The following is a 16,463-nucleotide window of genomic DNA, read 5'->3' as shown; positions in this document are numbered from 1 at the left end:
GATTAAAAAATATACTATTATACAATTCTGGTATTATTGGCTACACACATAATAAATTTTATTTTATTTGTAGGTTTGATTACATTTTTGAACATAAGTAGAATCGGACACAATTGTCTAAATGTCCTAAATCAAGTTTTAAAAGTATTTTCATAAAATAAAAGTAAGAGTTCACATCTCACAATCAGTCTTCACTTATTTGAGAAGAAAAACATGTTAATATCTAATGTAATAGATAAAATATTTTGTGCTTAAGTAAAATGATATTCTATTTCTGACATCCTGGGCTATTCGAGGCTTATTCTTGAATGCTTTCCCAGAAAAGGATGACTTTTTCCCCCCTGAGAAATGTATTGTTCCTATCTCCATACCCACTCCTTCCAAAATGGGAAGCCTCAGAAGTCCTGTTATACTACAGAACCTAGTCTACAGTTGACTGTATCAGGTAAGAACAACTGACTGAAGCTAAATATAAGAGTCCTCATCCTTGCAGAGAAGAATTGAGTGTCAGAGGTGCTATGCAATTGATTTCTATTATCTATTCTGAGGGTGCATGTGAGTGCATGTGCAGTCGTATATAAAAATTCCATGTAGCTGGTTTGTGCCTCCATAAAAAGTCATCACTTCATTCCTAATAAGGATAAAAGAGAAGTGTGGCCATGATGATCTGAAATGATACAAAACAGGGGTCTGATAGACAACATTTAAAATATATATTAATAACTACACTTGCTACTGATTTCTACGAACTGGATCAACTTGGGAAATAGATGTCATATGAATTTACTGGTTCTGTGGCATTACATTCATATACAATATATAGAAATGACATTAGGGAAGGGAGAGTGTGTTTTTCGTTGCACAATATATAATTCAATTATCTTAAGTTCAAATTATCTCTAGATATAAAAAAGTTGATTGGGCAGGCAATGGAGAATATTATAGTGGATAATTTTGTGAAACCCACTCAACCCAGAATCTTTCCTTTTTAGACCTACATTTCCATCAATGGGAGTGAACTGCAGCAATTATGTGTTGTCTATATGACCCAGCCATTCTAACCACAGTTGATTAGGTGAGGAGTAAATAAGTTATTCACAATTAGCTAATCAAATTGTCTTTCTTAAAAATTTGAGTTTGAAGTTTACAGATACTAAAATTTTTGTCATATTAACAATTTAAACTATAGACATAAAAACTAAAGAGACGTGGAGACAGCAATAAAAAGTTTAAGTAGAAGCAAAATTAAATGTTCTTATAAATTTCTGGATATTTGAATTAAGTGAGTATATGGAGATGGGTAAATTTCTGACTCTTGAAATCAAAAGAGCTATAACTTAATTAAGTTGAATTATTCAGATCAGGACTATTCCAAGTAGCCTGCACAAAATTTTATTTTGTTCTATTTCCATCTGTCCAGGTTTTCAAGAGAAGGACATGAGCAGGCCAACTTACCTTGAAGCCGGTATTCAAGTTTCCTGGAATTCTTGGTTTAGGAAACACCAGCACCAGCTGTCCAGCTGCTCACGTGAAAAACGTGGAAGTTATTCTTTCTCCCTTAGCCCCTGATCCAATCACTCTACACCTTCTTAAATATCTTTTCAATTGGACTATTTTCCTCCACCTCCACTAGTACTAATTTTGATTTATCTATTTTTAGTTATTACGTGCATTAGTGCAACACGCTATATTTCTGTGTCCATATCTTCCTCTGCTGTAATCCATTCCCCATACTAGTCAAATTGTTTCAAAATGTGATTATCACTATGTTACTTCTTTACACACAATTCTTCAATATTTTCCCATTGCACTCACTATAAATTCTAAAATTATGTGTGTATTAGTCTATTCTCACACTGTATAAATAACTGAGACTGGGTAATTAATAATGGAAAGATGTTTAATTGACTCACAACTCTGCAGGACTGGGGAGGTCCCAGAAAACTTACAATCATGGTTGAAGGGGAAGAAAACATATCTTTCTTCATATGGTGGCAGGAAGGAGAAGTGCATACTGAAATGGAGAAAAATTCCTTATAAAACCGTCAGGTGTCGTGAGAACTCACTCACTATCATGAGAACTGCATGGGGAAACTACCCCTGTGATCTAATCACCTTCCATAAGCTCCCTCCACCAACACATGGGGATTACAATTCAGATTACCATTTAAAATAAGATTTACATGGGGACAGAGAGGCAGACCATATCAATGTAATTGTTACTTAACTCTCCAGCCACATTTCCTATTCATATTTCTCTAGTTCTCAACTTTCTAGATCATGGTTTCACCACCTCAGAAATACTGATGTTTTGAACCAGATAATTTTTTGTTGTTGGGGCTTATCTTGTGCATCATAGAATATTTAAGAGCATCTCTGCCTCTCCTCACCTGTAGCATTCCCTGTAGGTGTGATAAATGTTCCCAGTCATTGACTAATGTCCCCTGAGGAGCATATCATTTTGATTGGGAGTCATCGTTCTAGGTACATAGTTATTCTTTCATGTATTCAGTGTTTTTAGACCTCAAATTTTTGAAAATTATTTCTTCTTCCTGGAATGTTACTTTTATGTTTCTATTCATTTTCTCACTGATTTAAAGCTATTCCCTCCCAATGTCATCCACCAAGTTAGTTTCACACTCTGATATCTTTTACATTTACTTTTAAAATTATTTACCTCCACATCCAATGCCATTTTACAAGTTTCTTCAATGTGCTATGCTCCTGCTCATCAGGGGAACTTTGCTCATAGTCTTGCAATTTTTCTGCTAATGGCTCTACCTTTGTCTCATTAAAATCTGATCATACAGCCTGTGTCACTTACTTCAGGCAAACTTCCTGAGCACCGCAGACTATCATTCTGCTTTTGTTGCTGTTAATATACTTTCATAAATTATGGTTCATTAAGTCATAACAACTCAGGTTGCATTTTTGTACTTATGCGTGTAATGAGCTGGTTAATATAGTTCAAATTCACTAGTCTTTGTCTTCAATGAAAATGAGAACTATGTTTAGTTTGGCTTTACATTTTGTCTCTAGCACTGACCAAGATTCTGACACAAAATAGATACTTAATATATACACACTGAATGAGAATGAATGAGGAACATTTCCCATAATTATAATTGGATAATGAGCTATGTAATTATGCTTGCGATTGGGAATGTGAGCTTCCTGAAATCTAGGACCTTGTCTTTGCCTGGAACGACTATATTCACATTGTCTGAATCCTCAATAATTATTTTTCTCAAGAGAATGAGGACTTCCTAGAAATAACTCATTTTTCTTGGAAGTTAAGCACGAACATTTTTATTGCAAAATTTTAGATTTTCATAGACCTTAGACATTTGCAGGACCTTTTAAAAAATTTTTTAGATGACTACGCATATAATACTCCTGATCATATACTCATATAATACTGCACACAATCTCAGTGCAGTGAAATACTAGAATCTGCTCTCCTGACACTTAGTTAAATGTTACTTTTCTTATTTGATTAATATCACTGGCCAGGTATTTTGAAAACTATAAAATACTCTATGATGTAAGTGTTCAAAATTCTTGCACACCTACAAATATCCTGAACTGTTAATGTTAATTATTCTATTTATCTTATCTCCAATTATATTTCTCTCCTATTCAGTCTTTGCGTAGCTTCAAATATAATTTCTTTAATAACTCCTGTTGCAATAGTTGATGCCACATTAATACATTAGTAGTCACAAAACTTTAATTCTAGTACTTTTGTTGTCATTATCATGTTCATGAAACTTATTTAGACAACATAAACATAGACTCAGATCTACAAACTCCACAAAAAAGTTACTCATTTTATTCTACTGATATCCAGAGTCCTTTATTATCTTGTAACAGTTTGAACTATGTGGAATAAGAAATAGTGTTTGTAGTTAATAAAATTGTATTGTATTAATGAAAATTGTTGAGAAAGTAGATTTTAATTGTTCTCACTACAAAAAATGAGCTTATGAGGTAATAGATACGTTAGTTAGCTCAATTTAGCCACTCCACAGTATATACCTACTTCAAAACATAATGTTGGTACATAATAAATGTAATTTTTATTGTCAACTAAAATAAATAATATAAAAGAAACAAAGTGCTATCAAGCTGTCTATTTTGGATCACACAATAATAATTAATTTCCTAAAAAAGTGGAGAGCCCTGTATAAACTTCAAACCAGTCAATCTTAAGTATTGTGGACGATGAGAGTCACATTTATTAAATAAAGGCTGTAACTCATTAATAAAAAATGTTAACATAATACTGGCATGCTAAGGAAAATATTATTCCAGGAATGGTTAATTATTCTACCTCTGCTGTATTGAATATTTAAAAGTAGAATTTACAAAACATGATCATAATTTCCCTTGTACGCAAAAGACTGCATGGATAAACAGTTTCAGTACTTAGATATGCTGTGCTTGACAAGCTGATGTAGGCATGCCTTTCTAGAAAATAACTCAATAGGTTTGACAGGATGAATCACTTCCTACATTCCTAACCATGAAAATTATGTGCAGGTTTTGTGCGATGAAGTAAGTCTGAGAAAATTCTGCCTTCTAGGTTTCATAGAGTTAGGATAAAAATTTTTCTTACATCAACATTGTGTTCTTAGGAAGTTGCTGTTTGCTTCAGCAAAACGTTTGTATGAATCCCATCCTTGGGGCCTTAGATACATGAATCATTTCACAAAGTATTGATGAATATCAAATATAGAATAAAGAATAGCAGTTTTCAAAAAAGAGGTTTTCAAATAAAAATCAAAAGTGCCCTCTTGTAATTGATTTATTTTAGTATCCACCACAATAAAAGATGTCTTGGAAGATATATGCTTCACTTAAAAATACCAGCACAATAAAAAAAGTTATAAAAATAAAACCATATTAAATATATTGTTAGTAAATTATGGCACTATTAAGCCACTCATTTTATCTAAGTAACATTTTTTAAAAGTTAAATATTAACCTTTAATCAAATAAAATATCTTTTATTTTATATGACTTATTGCTTCATATAAATAGATTTTTATTTTAATAAAAAATAAGATAAATCATGTATAAACCAATATTAATGAGTGATTCATATAAATACATTTTTATAAAGGGCATAAGCAAATTTCTTTTCTTTCTAATGTTTCCTGTATTTAAAAGGTACTAGTACAAAGAGTCACAATATGGTGAATTAGGAGTTCTAAAATAAAATTTTCCAACTATGTGACTTTAATACAGCTATTGCCTTGCACTTGATCTATTTAAGAAAATGAAGGTATTTCAGTGAATTACCTCACACATTCCAAACTTCTTTATTTATAACTGAGAAGCAAAATCAGGTTCATGTAAATAAGTGGCCATGAGAAAGAAACAATGTTGTCTTAAATGTTAATTTAAGGAATGAAAGGTACTGATTTAAGCTTGATAAAAGTAACAGAGTTTTTAGTGTAGGTGTCCTTTTTACAAATGTGAACTTATTCTTCCATAAATGGCTCACATGGTTCTTTCTGTGAAGATCCACGGTGACTTCCTCTGTCTCCTTACTCATTTTAAGAGGCAAAGCAGTCATCTTTAGTAGGAAGCTGTGTCGGTCTAAAACAGTAGCTTTATGTCTAACTTTGTAAATCATTTTTATTTAGTCTCTTTTTGAATGTTTCTTTTATTTGTTGGAGTTTATTATATACCACTCTAATTTAAACTTGAATATATTTATTCTGGCTTAGTAACAGTTCCTTTACCTCTTCATGTTCAGTCTTTAAGTTATTTTAGGTCTTCTAGTTCTGAGTTCTATCTTATTTTCCCAGATATCTAAGCTGTGTTCATGCATAATTACCACATCTGCCCTATACTTCACTTCTCTGCAATGGAGCTCTTGCAATATATATTTTTTCCTCATGTTTATTTCCAATGTTTTTACAGTGGAGATCTTTACATTTTGATCACAATCCTCTATCCTTTGTTGTTCATTGATGTTCTTCCCCTAGGCAACCTCACCTTGTAAAATAGCTGCCAATGTTTTTACGGATTTCACAGCTCTCATTTTTCTTTTGATGTCTAAAGAAATCACAAACCGAAAAGAGCTCAAACAGAAGTTTATTTCCTCTCAAATTTACTTCTCTTCCTTGTCATCATATCTCATTTAATGGCACAACAATCTGCCAAACTGCTCAAGACAACAACTTAGAAGTTATTTATCACTTCTCCTTTCCTCATCACTCAAATTCAAAATCACTGTGTCCTCTAATTCTAAAATTCATATCGGCACCATTCACATTTTGCTGTCCGTTTTTATACTCCCCAATTCACTCTATGGTCTTCTCTTGCCCAGACTAAAAAAGCTTAGTTTTTTTTGTTTGTTTGTTTGTTTTGTTTTTTGTTTTTTTTTTTTTTGTCTGTTCCAATAGATCCCCATTGTACCTGGATTTAAAACCAAATTTATATTATGGACAATAGGTTATATATGAACTGGTTCTTGGTTATTTATTTTGACTCATTTTCTGCCATTTCTCTCTTTTATAGCCACATGAATTTTGCTGTTCATTTGTTTGTTTGTTTTGTTTTGGTTATTTTACAAAAAATATTAAAATTCTTTCCAAGGTGGAGCTTTTAGTCCTGATGATCTTTCTGTCAGGTATGATGTATTTCTAACTGCCTTGCTGGCTTTTTCTTGTCATGTAAGCTTCAGTCCACATTTTTTCTCCATTGTAATAGCTTCTTTGACTGCCCAGATTATCATATAAATGATGTGATATCAATGAACATCTGTACCCTTGTCCCAATTAGGCATTATTGTATCACACTGAATTTACTATATTTAAAAATATGACATTTTAATGTATTTGGAAAAAGAACACTTTTACTTATTTCTTTCCTCCAAGATCCAGAAGAAGATGTGGATATTTACTCTTACAACTTCCATTCAAGGTAATATTGGAAGTCATCATCAGAGCAGTTGTCAAGATAAGGAAATAAAGACATGCAAATAGAAAAGAAAGTGAAATTGTTGTTGTTTGCAGAGGACATGATTCTGTATATAGCAAACCTTAAATATTCCACACAAGAAACTGTCAGAACTAATAAATAGATACAGTAAATGTAAGGGATACCAAATCAACATGTGAAAATCACTAGTGTTTCTGACAAAAAAATTCTGAAAAAGAAATCAAGAAAACAATCTAATCTATAACAGCTACAAGAAGAATAAAATATTTAGGAATAAATTTAATCATGAAGGTAAAGTATCTGTAGACAGAAAATTATAAAACAGTAATGAAAATAATTGAAGAAGCCTGGGCACGGTGGCTGACTCCTGCAGTCCCAGCACTTTGGGAGGCTGAAGTGGGTGGATCACACGAGGTCAGGAGTTCAAGACCAGTCTGGCCAACATGGTGAAACCCCATCTCTACTAAAAATACAGAAAATTAGCCAGATATGGTGGTGGGCACCTGTAATCCCACCTGCTCCAGAGGCTGAGGCAGGAGAATCTCTTGAGCCTAGGAGCCAAAGGTTGCAGTGAGCTGAGATGGCACTATTGCACTCCAGCCTCGGCAACAAGAGCGAAACTCCTTAAAAAAATAATTAAATAAATACACAATTACAAAATAAAATTAAAAGAAAATAATTGAAGAAGACACAAATAAATGGAAAGATATTCCATGTTCATAGATTGAAAAAATTAGTATCATTAAAATATCCATACTACCAAAGGAATAAACAGATTAAATACAGTCTTTATCAAAATTCCAATGTCATTTTTTAGAGATATAGAATAAATAATTATAAAATTTACATGGAATTACACAAAACCCCAAATATCCCAGAAAATTATAAGAGAAAGAAAAAAAAAACAAAGCTGAAGGAATCACATTGCTTGATTTCAAACTGTAATACAAAGCTATAGAAAATAAAACAGTATGGTGCTGCCATAAACATCAATTCATTGACCAAAGAAAAAACAGCTATCATAGAAATGAACATATATTTGTATGGTTTGAGCTTCACTGAAGATACCCAGGATACAAAATGGGAAAAGAACACTCGTATGAATGATGTTGAAGAAACTGGATATCTATATGCAGAAGAGTTAAGGACCCTTCTCTAACATCATCAAAGAAACAAACTTGAAATAGATTAAGTATGTGAATGTAAGACCTGAAATTGTATAACTATTAGAAGAAAACACAGCAGAAAAATGACACGACGTTGGTTTGGGCAATAATTTGTTTAGATTTTATACTAAAAGTGCAGGCAAATAAAAGCAAAAATAGACAAATGGAATTACATGAAACTAAAAAGCTTTGCACAGCAAGTAAACAACAGAGTGGAGAAACAAATGACAGATCAGGAGAAACTATTTGCAAGCCATAGATTTGATAAAGGGTTGATATAAAAAATAAGGAAGGAACACAAAAAACTCTATATAATAGAAACTATCCAGTTAAAAAATAGGTAAGGGACCTGAATAAATACTTTACAAAAGAAGACATACATATGGCCAACAGACATATGAAAAAATGCTCAACATCACTAATCATTAAAAAAAAAATCAAATTAAAATAACAATGAGATAATACACCACACTTGTCAGAATGGCTATTACCAAGAAGGCAAAAAAAAAAAAAAAAAAAAAAAAAAAAACCAAAAAACAAATCACAACTTTTGGTGAGAATATATAGAAGAGGGAGACTTGTACACTGTTGGTGGGATTGTAAATTAGTACAGTCATTAATGAAAAGAGTATGAAGATATCTCAAAAAACTAAAAATAAAATTACCACATGATACAGCAACCCCACTTCTGAGTATTTAGGCAAAGATTTGAAGTTAGTATGTAAAAGACATATCTGAACTCCCACATTATTTGCAATATTATTTACAATAGCCAAGATATGAAATCAACCTAAGTGTCCATCAACAGATAAATGGATAAAGACAATATGGTGTGTGTGTGTGTGTGTGTGTGTGTGTATACATAAAATGTGGTGTTATGTATATATTCACATACAATAGTACTGCATTGTACATATGTGTGTATATATATGAATACATTGTATGCATGTGTATACAATGTGTGTATGTATATATATGTCTCGAAAAAGTATTTTAAAACTCTTAAAAAAGAAGATATATTGTTCTTTGTAACAAACAACATGGATGGAATTGGAGAATATTATACTAAGTGACATAAGATATATACTACATGTTCTCAATTTTTTTTGTAAAATCTAAAATTATCAAACTCAAAAGAACAGAGAGTACAATGGTGACTATGAGAGGCAGGAGGCAAAGGGAATATGGAGATGATTGTCAAAGGATACAGAGCCTCAAATAGAAAAAATACATTTCTTTTTTTTTTGGAGATATATTGTATAGCATGATGAATATAGTAAATCATATTGTATTGTGCATTTCAAAATCTCCAAGAGAGTAAATTTCAAATATTTTCCCCACAAAAAAAGATAAGCATTTGATATAATGGGTATGTTAATTCACTTGATTTCATTACTTCACGTTAAATTCATAAGTATTAACAACATTTCATAGCCCATGAATATATACAAACTAACATGTCAATTTACATTTAAAAATAAAAATTAGGCCTGGTGCGGTGGCTCATGCCTGTAATCCTAGCACTTTGGGAGGCCGAGATGGGCAGTTCACAAGGTCAGAATTTCAAGACCAGTCTGACCAACATAGTGAAACCCCGTCTTTACTAAAAATACAAAAATTAGCTGGGTGTGGTGATGGGTGCCTGTAATCCCAGCTACTAGGGATACTGAGGCATGAGAATTGCTTGAGTCCAGGAAGTGGAGGTTGCAGTGAGCCGAGATCATGCCATTGCACTCCAGCCTGGGTGACAGAGTGAGATTCCGACTCAATCAATCAATCAATCAATCAATTAATCAATATTAAAAGTGTTTTTAAAGTAAATTAAAAATTTCTTAAACTCCCTCTCAACTTTTTTGTTTACTTCTTTATGTGCTGTCTCTTTGCAATATAATATGTATTCTAAGTAAACGATGTGCTTCACGATGATGTTTAACTTAGCTCAAAATTAAAAATCAATTAATACACATTAAATACATGAATGAATAAATAAATAAATATTGTCAGTGATGGCTCTTTTATATATCAAATAAGCTTAAAATTTATAGCTAGAAAACATTTTAGAATTATCTCATCTAAGTGACTCATTTTATAAATGAGAAAACAGAGACCAGGATACATTTTGTAACTTGCCGAAATTCACACAGATAACCAGTAGAAAAACTAAGACTAGAATACACATTTTCCATAACATGAAGGACAAATTGAAGCAAAAAAATAAACTATCAATATTTTTTCATATGACTTTCTCTCTCCAAACATATGTTACATCATCTGTTTATCCTGTAGTTACACTTATCCTCTTTCAAATGTATTCTTACAAATAAAATTATAACAGATCAGGTAGTCTAAAAGTATAAAAAGTTATTTTAAGACCTGAGGTTTCTGCTGTTTAAAGAGCTTGAGAGTTATTAATACCATGCATACAATAATAAAAATGGAACAATGACTTTTGTATCCACCAGAAAACTGAAATCTCAAGTTAAAATCACCACACCAAAATTTGGAAGAGAGTCAGAGTCAAAATCTGTGAGCATGCACAACTGGGGCCATAAAGTGGTAGAAACACTTGAATGGTAATTTTGACAAATTGCTGGAGACTAAGGTCTTATGAGAGAATAAGAATCTGATGGAAGCTGTAATCATAGGGATCCCCACACATTCATGGATTTATATCCAGCAGCCTCACAGTTTCTTATGTTGAAGAGCCAAGTAAGATACCTCATGTGGTACTAGGAGAGGAGAGGAGAGGAGAGGAGAGGAAAGGAAGAGAGGAAGAGAGGAAGAGAGGAAGAAAGGAAGAAAGGAAGAAAGGAGGAAGGAAGGAAGGAAGGAAGGGAGCGAGGGAAGGAAAGAAGGAGGAGGAAGGAAGAAGGTAAAAGAAAGAAAGAAAGAGGGAAAGAAAGAGAAAGAAAGTAAGAAAGAAAGAAGAAAGAAAGGTTGTGAAATACACCCAGAGAGCTATTAAGCAACAAAGGCTTACCCTCCAGAGAAAGGTCTCTACCAAAACTTTATCCTCTCTAGAGGGAAGTTACAAGACTTTAGCCCCTGTAACTTCCTGTGTCACCAGAGAAGGAAAAAAAGCTAAAAAAAACAAAACAAAACAAAACAAAACAAAACACAACAAAAAATCACTTATGAAGAACTCTGCCCAGGTAGACAAGTCTTCTATAAAACTGAGATTTTACCTAAAATAATAAATCACTTTTTTTCCCCCAACACCATACTCCCACATCAACAGGGTTCTATAGCAGTGGATTACAGGCCGGGTGTGGCGACTCATGCCTGTAATCCCAGTTCTTTGGGAGGCCCAGGCAGGTGGATCACTTGAGGTCAGGAGTTCAAGAACAGCATGACCAACATGGTGAAACCCCGTATCTACTAAAAATACAAAAATTAGCCTAGTGAAGTGATGTGCACCTGTAGTTTCAACTACTTGGGAGGCTGAGGCAGGAGAATTGCTTGAACCTGGGAGGTGGAGGTTGCAGTGAGCTGAGATTGTGCCACTGCACCCCAGCCTAGGCAACAGAGTACTACTCTGTCTCAAAACAACAAAATAAAACAAAACAAAACAAAACACACCGGTAGATTACAACTTAAAAACCTGTGAGACAGACCCTAAGTAAAGAGGATTTCTTAGGAAATCCCAAAGAAGGTACTGAAGACAAAAATAAGGGTACTAGAAGAATTTAAAGGGTTGAACTGTCTGGCATCTATTACTATGGCAAATATTAAATGCAGCTTGAATTGTAGCGAAGTAAACATAAAACCTAACACTAAAGGCCTAATTACTTCAGCTCTTATTTTCTGATATACCATGTCTGGAAGTCAACAAAAAAATTAGAAGGCATATCAAAAGGGACACAAAAGCGTATGGAACACTCACCAACATAGACCAATTTTAGGGCATATAACAAATCTCAACAAATTTAAAAGAACAGAAATCATAAAAATATATTGTTAGACTACAATATAATTAAACTAGAAATAAAAAATTAAAAAAAAAAAACAGTTGAAAAACTACCCCAATGGAAATTAAATATCACATTTCTAAATAATACATGGGTCAAACAAAAAGTTGCAGGAAAAAATGTTCAATTATTTTGAATGAAATAATGATCCAAGTTTTTAGAACCTGTGAGACTCATTAAAAAGTGCTTAGAGGAAGATTGACAGTATTAAATGTATATATCAGAGAATAAAAGAAAATAATTCAAAATCAATAATCTAAGTTTTCACTTTAGGAAGTCATAGAAAGAAGAACAATTTAAGCCAAAAGTGAGGAAAATAAAATAAATAATAAAATTAGAACAGAAGCCAATGGAGCTATAAACAAAAAATAAAAATAAGAAAATCAACAGACCAAAACTTGTTCTTTGAAAAAAACTCAATAAAATCAATCAACTTTCATTAGCCAGTGTAAGAACAAAAGGAGAGAACGAAAGCAACAAATATCAGAAAAAAAGTGGTCATCACTCTGATTTTATACACATTAAAATGGTAATCAAGGAATGCTACCAACAATTCTATGCTCACAATTTTGATGACATAGATGACATGGATCAATTCCTTCAAAAACACAAACTACTGCAATTCACATGAGAATAAATAGTTAATATAAATAGGCTTATTTCTATGAAGAAAATTTAATTTATAACAAATAGCTTTTCAAAAAAGAAATCACTAGGCCTACATAATTTCAATGGTGAATTTTACCAAAAAGTAAGGATACCAATTCTATGTGATTTTTTTCCAGGAAATGAAAACTAGAGAAAAACTTCCTGATTCAATTAATAAATCCAGATTATTCTTATCCTAAAACTTGATAAAAACATCACCGGAAAGGAAAAGATCAATATCTCTCATGAATAGAGATGAAGAAATCTTCAAAAAATAGCAAATTAAACAAAAATATGTAATTTAAAAGTATGTATTATCAGCAACTAGGATTTATTACATGTATATTACAGCTAGACTGGTTCAAAGTTTGAAAATTGATCATTGTAATACACCACATAAACAGACAAATTAAGAAAAGTTATCTATTCATATCAATTGATGGAAAAATACACCTACAAAATCCAGCACACATTCAAAATAAAAACCCTCATTAAACTCGGAGTTAAGATAGTTTCTTTAACTAAAAGAGAGTCTATGAAAAATCCACAATTAACATCATACTTAATAGTGAAAAATTAGATGTTTTCTCTCTAACAAGGCAAGGAAGGACATCCTCTCTCATCACTCTATTCAACATTGTACTAGAAGTCATACCTAGTGCAATTAGAAAAGGAAATAGGAAGTATGCAATTTAATAAGGAGAAGTAAAGCTGTGTTTGTTCACAGATGACATGATTATCTATTTGGATTTCAAAGAAAGAATAAAAAAAAAATCCTGTGAGTATAACAAAGTTGCAGAATGTAGGTTCCTATACACAAATCAATTACTTTTCTGTATACCAGCAATAAAAATTGAAATTAAAATTTGAAATTTAAAAAACATACAGTGACATTTACAGAATGCACCAAGAAATGAAACAGACATAAATCTTACAAAACACATGCAAAACTTATATATGGAAAACTCTGATAAAATACATAAAATAAGATTTAAATAAATCAAGAAATAGATTTATTATTAGATTAGAAGAATTAATAGTGTCAGTATATCTTTCCAACTTAATACATAGATTTAATGCATTCTAAGCAAAAACCCTAGGAAGCTATTTTATAAATACCAACACAATTATTCTATTGTTTATATGGAAAGATAAACAACCTTGATTAACCAATACAATACTACAAAAAAAAAAAAAAAAAAAAAGTAGAAGGTCTTGTGCCTGTTGATGTCAAGATTTTTATACAGCTGCAGTAATAAAGACAGTGTGATATTGGTGAAAGAATATATACAGGTCAATGAAAAGTTAATCATACTTTCCTCACCCATTATCTCTATCCAACTCTTAAATATTTATGATTTTATTAAGTCATTATCCCCAAGGGTCTAGATAATATGATTATGCTTCTCTTTCTTGATTTTTCAAGTTTAGGTGTTTGTTTATTAACTTTCCACACAAAGAACTCAAAATTGTAAATATATATATATACATTTACATATATATACATATATATATATATAAAAACTATGGAAATATAAAAATCTTCTATCTTTTCCCTTTAAAGCAAGCAATTGCCATTCTGCTTCTTAAGTGATATATGTATCTACTTCATGTTTGTATTTCTGTTTATACTGTATTTTATAGCACTAACTTTTTTTTTCTCTCTCTACTCATATGAAGGAATGCATAGGCCTCACAGCTGTATCTTGAATAAAATCAGTAATATGAATCCATCAGATCAAGGAGGCTTAGATCAAACCAGTAACTTAAAAGCCACATAATCAAGCTAAAACAAATACTCAGGAAAGTATAGGTTACTTTTTGTGTGGAAGACTAACCAACCAGAAGTGAAATTTCCTTCCTTCTCCCTCATGTTTCCAGGAGGGTAATCTTTACAACATAACAGAACAAGGAGAATTTTCTGGAAGCCACAGAGAGCTAAATTAAACAATGCCTGTCACAGCAAAACCCAGCTTTCTCTTGTGTGGTTTGTTTCTTGCCACTGAAAACAATCTTTCAATCACATGAACGCTCTGCCAGCCTAGCAGTCTTTGGTAATTAGTGATCTAAAAGAGAGAAGAAATTTTAGTAAATACATCAGAAATTGAAGACCTTAAATAAGCCAAGAAGGAAGTGTGATCTGAATTTCAATTCCTATTGTCCATGATATTCACTTTCTCAGAGAAAGATGAGATGTCATGACATTGTTTTGGATTAAGGACTGGAAGAATAAAAGCCTAATAAAAATACTGTTTTCTACAAGGTAACAGATGGATAACTTGGTACAAATTCATAACCCTTCCATCTCTGACAGTCACCTAAATAAATTACAAGTACAGAATCTATAAAGTAATTATTTATTCAAAATTTTTAACATCAGGAAGTTTTTGACAGCATTAGCAAAAGGGCTCAGAAAAGAGAAGGTGTTTTAACAAAGAGAATTGCTGATTTAGTGTAGCTGTGTGCTTAATCTATAGCATCTGGCTTTGCCAGTTAATAGACTTTTCAGTTAAAAATAAAAAAGCTTCTCTTTTTCCCTGTCTTGATTATTACTTCAGATCTTAATTGACAACACTTTTTCACTTTCGGTTATTACTAAAAGTTCTCAGAAGATCAAGAGAATGCATCAGGAACCCTTGTCTATCATATCAACAGCCTTCCAATTTCCCTGTAAGTTGTGTTTGCATATCCTAATGGGCTGATATGATCACACTCACATCAAAATCAACATTTTCTGCCTGGCACGATAGCTCATGTCTGTAATCCCAGCACTTTGGGGAGCCAAGGTGGGTGGATCTCCTGAGGTCAGGAATTCAAGACCACCCTGGCCACCATGGTGAAATCCCGTCTCTACTAAAAATACAAATATTAGCCAGGCATGATGGTGGGTGCCTGTAATCCCATCTACTCAGGATGCTGAAATGGAAGAATCGCTTGAACCAGGGAGGAGGAGGTTGCAGTCAGCTGGGATAGCACCATTGCCCACCAGCCTGGGCGACAGAGAGAGACTCCACCTCAAAAAAAAAAAAAAAAAAAAAATCAACATTTCGACATTTTCATCTAATATTCATAGTGGGGGCCCTTTCCACCCCAACCTCTCATGTATTCAGAACATTCGCACATGAAACAGCTAAAATCCATTGAAATATTTTCTCTATATTGATGTGTTTAAATAAAACTAGTAAAAAGTGTTACATTCATCCTGTCAGCAAAGAAGAAATGCATTTAATATTCTTCTTTCCATGATGAATCAGCATTGCTGTGTCTAAAGTGCACAGAGTAAAACAGAGACTTGATAGATACGTGGCTAATACTATCAATCCAACAAATGGTTTATTTAAAGCATGAATTTCTTATTTGCCAGTTCAATTTGTTGAGGTGCATTTACAGATAATTTACTTAAGCTTACTGATTTAAACATTGTCATAAAATAGCCAAAAAAAATTACTTTAAAAATCAAGTCATCATATGTTTAAAAAAATAAGTTTTGAATTAAATGAACTCAAGCTATGAGCAATGAACATACAGCTCATGAGTCTGAATGATTTATTTCATTTTATATAGTCGTGAAACCTAAATCCAGTTACATAATATTCAAAGCATAAATTAAAGCAAATGAATTTATAAAGAAGGAAAATCATAAATGGAGTATTGATATACCACTAAATAAATATCAGAAAAAAATTTTAAAACTTTGAAAGGAAAATAATATAAAAGGATAAATTAT

The sequence above is a fragment of the Piliocolobus tephrosceles genome, chromosome 5, assembly GCF_002776525.5.
Source record: "Piliocolobus tephrosceles isolate RC106 chromosome 5, ASM277652v3, whole genome shotgun sequence".
Classification (NCBI taxonomy): domain Eukaryota; kingdom Metazoa; phylum Chordata; class Mammalia; order Primates; family Cercopithecidae; genus Piliocolobus; species Piliocolobus tephrosceles.
Note: the sequence above shows the minus strand (reverse complement) of the source record.